Source organism: Octopus sinensis, linkage group LG17 (assembly GCF_006345805.1).
Source record: "Octopus sinensis linkage group LG17, ASM634580v1, whole genome shotgun sequence".
NCBI classification, from domain to species: Eukaryota; Metazoa; Mollusca; class Cephalopoda; order Octopoda; family Octopodidae; genus Octopus; species Octopus sinensis.
Window position 1 is genome coordinate 11,061,578 of NC_043013.1, and position 5,489 is coordinate 11,067,066.

The window sequence follows — 5,489 nt, forward strand, 5'->3', positions numbered from 1 at the left end:
TTAAAAATGTGTTTTGAAATGGTGACCCAAAAATTTTAATTAAATACAAAAATGAAAATAATAAATATAACTTGACGACGAATCTCTAAACCGAAAGTAATATTTTATTGGAATATTTGAATTAACGTAAGTAATGTACTTATGTGATATATATATGTATGTATATACGTGTATATATATATATGTAAGTATGTATATATATATATATATATATATATATATATATATATATATATATATATACAAATATCCGTAAATATAAGCACCTGTATTATACATAAATATATATACACACAGATATACATATATATGTATATATAATACATGCATATATATATATGTATATGTATGTATACATGCATATATATCTATATATATATATATATATATATATATATATATATATAATTATGTGTATATGTATATGTATGTATACATACATATATTATATTTATATTATAATATATATACAGAGACACAGACACAAACATACACACACTCACACATAGAACCGCCCAGTTAACGAGAAAACTTTTCTTTGCATTTTTTTTGTGGGGGATGGGGCAAAGTTTATAACAGTAATAATTATTATTATTTTCTTTGTATGGTCATATTTAAATGAAAATTAAATAAAAAATGATAATATTATTGAAAAATTATATACTATATTATACTATATTATATTATACTATATTATATTATATCATATTATATTATGTGAAGAATACAAAATCTAAGAAATATAATATTGAAATTTTTAATCTTAAAAAAAAGAGAATAAAATTGAGATACAGAGCAAGGGTTGTTATTTTCTTTCATTTATTGTTATTGAATGGAAATGCAATGGATTTTCTACGGATATTTTGTATTCTTTTATTTGTTTCAGTCATTCGAAAAAATCCCCCCCTCCCTGGATTTATTCTTTTTAAGCCTAGTACTTATTCGATCGATCTCTTATCGGTTGTCAAGCGATGGTCAGAGGACAAATACAGAGACACAAACATATTCGTATATATATATATATATATATATATATATATATACGACGGGATTCTTTCAGTTTCCACTTACAAAAACCATTTGCAAGGCTTTGGTCGGCCCGAAGCTATAGTAGAAGACATTTGCCCAAGGTACTTCGCAGTGGGACTGAACCTGGAACCGTGTGGTTGGTAAGCAAGCTACTTACCACACAGCCACGTCTATTTCACCATTAATCTTTCTTTCAGTCATTAACCTACTGCCAGGTTGTGAGTACCACTTTGAATTGTTTGATCGAACAAACCGTCGCCCTCCACCTACTCTGCTTAAGTTTATTTTATTTTTAAGTGTGGTGCTTCTTCTATCGGACCGTTTCTTGCAGAGCCATTATGGGGACGTAAGCACCCCAAGACCGGTATTTGCAACGAGAAAAAGAAGGAACGGTACAAGCACAAATTCACACACACACACATTATATATATATATATATATATATATATATATATATATACGGTTTAAGCAATTAAGATTCAAATGAGTTCTATTGAATTCACAAGAAGATGGTACTTGACTTGGATGCACCAGAAATTTATATGGTGTTAACCATACGATAAAGTGGGGTGATTACAAATAGGAAAAAAGCAACAAGAATGGATCAAAATATCGGTACAATTGTTTCGTACGAAGACATCTTTAATAAGGCTACAAAAATTGCAGTAAATATAGATGGCTCGTACTCATCAGCCGAAAAAACATCCGCGATTTCCAAACATCAAAGGGGGTAATGTTACACTCGTGAAACATCATGGAGAGTTCTATAAAAGTGGAAAATTTGGATAACAAATTGGTTTCTAAGATTTCAGTTAGTATTACACAGGTTTATAAAAAGTCTTTTCAAAACCTCTTAGTTTTCCAGAAAGTGAAGACAAAAGTTAGGGTTTGAATATATCCTTATTGAATAAAGTTGGATTCTTGGAGGGGTGATGAGAAAGTATCGTACTCACTTTTTTTTTTCAGCCTGTTCGCCTTCGCTATAAGACTGCCGCTACGCTTCCTCTTCGGATTATAACATAGCGTTTTTCAGAAATTTCACACGAATTTATCTAAAATATCTCCACACAGCTTGATTCGCACTTACTATGAACTATATATGGACAAACGCATTTTCTGTGAGTACGATACTTTCTCATCACATCTCCAAGAATCCAACTTTATTCAATAAGGATATATTCAAACCCTAACTGTTGTCTTCACTTTCTGGAAAACTAAGAGGTTTTGAAAAGACTTTTTATAAACCTGTGAAATACTAACTGAAATCTTAGAAACCAATTTGTTATCCAAATTTTCCACTTTTATAGAACTCTACATGATGTTTCACGATTGTAATATTACCCCCTTTGATGTTTGGAAATCTCGGATGTTTTTTCGGCTGATGAGTACGAGCCATCTATATTTACTGCAATTTTTGTAGCCTTATTAAAGATGTCTTCGTACGAAACAATTGTACCGATATTTTGATCCATTCTTGTTGCTTTTTTCCTATATATATATATATATAGGAAAAAAGCAACAAGAATGGATCAATATATTATATATATATATATATATATTATATATATATATATATATATATTGAAATTTACAGAAAAACAAAAGACGAAGATACGTGTACGAACAACAAGCAGGTGTAGTAGTTTGGCGCTCGGGAAAGTGAGAAAGTCTTTTACGTTTCGAGCCTACGCTCTTCAACAGAAAGGAATAAGAGAAAATAAACAGAGGGAGAATGAAAAAACTTGTGGATTTAGAGATAAATATATATAGGCTAAATAACCCCTTCGGGCATGAATGACCATGGAACTGCATCTATAAAGTTACCTTCCGAGGCATAAAATCAGGAAAGGTTATTTTATGGAAGGCCAGCAGTCACTTATGCATAGCAGCATCTCCTCTCTACGCCACCGATGTTATTCAAGGGAAAGCTAAAGACCAATACAGCTTGGCACCAGTGACATCGCAACTCATTTCTACAGCTGAGGGAACTGGAGCAACGTGAAACGTAGTGTCTTGCTCAAGAACACAAAACAGAGCTTAGTCCGGGAATCGAACTCACTACCTCATGATTGTGATTTACAGATATATATATATATATATATATATATATATACAAGGTGCTATAGAAGACACCTTCCCGAGGTGCCGCGCAATGAGACTGAACCCGGAAACTAGGTGGTTCCAGAACGTGCTTCATAACGACACGGCCAAGCTTACTCTTTTACTCTTTTACTTGTTTCAGTCATTTGACTGTGGCCATGCTGGAGCACCGCCTTTAGTCGAGTAAATCGACCCAGGACTTATTCTTTGTAAGTCTAGTACTTATGTTATCGGTCTCTTTTGCCGAACCGCTAAGTTACGGGGACGTAAACACACCAGCATCGGTTTCAAGCGATGCTGGGGGACAAGCACAGACACACAAACATATACACACACATATATATACATACATACGACGGGCTTCTTTCAGTTTCCGTCTACCAAATCCACTCACAAGGCTTTGGTCGGCCCGAGGCTATAGTAGAAGACATTCGCCCAAGGTGCCACGCGGTGGGACTGAACCCGGAACCATGTGGTTGATAAGCAAGCTACTTACCACACAGCCACTCCTACGCCTATGACATTTTTTAACTATCTGCTGTAAAATTCGTGCTTGTTTCTATTTGTATTATGTATTATGCCATTGCGTATCCGTCGTGCGCATCTATTTATATGTATGTGCAACACATCTGAATAGGCCCCACACTGGATGAAGCTGGGGAACAACCCTTATGCAGGTAACGCTATATAATATACTATTCAAAGCTATACCATTCCAATACATAATTTTTTTTTTTTTTTTTTTTTGCAGGCTGTTGTACTTAAGGTATGAAGACCAGAATTATACTGTTTTAAAATACATAATCATGACTGCATTTATACATGGCCCAATATGGGACGTTTCTCAGGGTCTCTCAAGCTTGGTGAAGAAGGGGGCTTTCACTGGCAGTACCCTAAAGGCTCCGAGTTGGAGATTAAAAATATATATTTACAGCAATCAAATTAATAGTTTGTAATCTTTTTGATATGTTTACATTTATTTGTTAATCCCATAGATTTCATTTAAAATCATTGAGTTATCTTTTAATTTATTGAGGTCTTTTAGATTTAAAAAGCCATTGAATTTAATTGAGTCAATCTGAAACTACCGAAACCGTTTAAGTTTTGAGGGTTCTTCAAAAGGATTGGGCTCTCTGTATTATCTTACTATAATGAGTTACCAAGATCGTAGGAGCCCTCAAAACTTATAAGCCCATGGGCCCTAGTAGACCTGAAACTGGCCCTGTACATCATTGTTTATATTTAATAACAATATAGTTTGAATCGAAGTTGGGGATGTAACACCTAATAGATTATGAAATAGTTTAACCTTCATCTCCCCATTTTCTTTTCTTTTTTTTCTGTGTTGGGGATTATATACTGCACCACTAAAACATTACTCTTTATTGATCCTGAATTTTTGGCTGCATCGTTCAGTTAATTTACATTGTGACCTGATTCTTTTGACTGGAATATGCGGAAATTTCTATTTTATCGCCACCTATATGGACGGGCTTCTTTCAGTTTCCTTCTACCAAATCCACTCGCAAGGCTTTGGTCGGGCCGAGGCTATAGAAGAAGACACTTGCCCAAGGTGCCACGCAGTGAGACTGAACCCGGAAACATGTGGTTGGTAAGCAAACTACTTACCACACAGCCACTCCTGCGCTTATGTATAATTGGCCAAGAAATTTCGTAGTCCATTTCTCTCAGTAACCTTGCATAAAAGTAACATCGACGAGAATACTACTGGAGGAGAAGAGAGCAATAACAGCAGTAAGAAGGCGTTTGTCTTCACTTGAGTATACAGGAGCAACGTGAGATGAAGTGACTTGCTCAAAGAAACGACCCGACGCCTACTTCCAGAATCGCTCCCATGTCCTTGTGTTCGTGACACAAGTTCCTTACCTACAGAGCTACACACACACACTTCTCATGCATACGCACATATATATATATTCAATATACAAAATATGCTCTACCTAATTCTTTACTACCCAGAAGGGGCTAAACACAGAGAGGACAAACAAGGATAGTTAAACGGATTAAGTCGATTACATCGACCCCAGTGTGTAACTAGTACTTATTTAATCGACCCCGAAAGGATGAAATGCACAGTCGACCTCGGCTGAATTTGAACGCAGAACGTAGCCGCAGACGAAATACCGCTGAGCATTTCGTCCGGCGTGCTAACGATTCTGCCAGCTCACCGCCTTATATACAAAATATGCTTCTACCTGTATGTGTGACAGACAAAGAGGAAATAAAGATTTTTGCAAACGAGTGTATTAACCGTATTTACTAAAAACTCATCTAAAAAGGTGAAAGAAATATAGTGTTTCATTCAAAATCTATCTATTATCCGAGAATATTTTCACCAA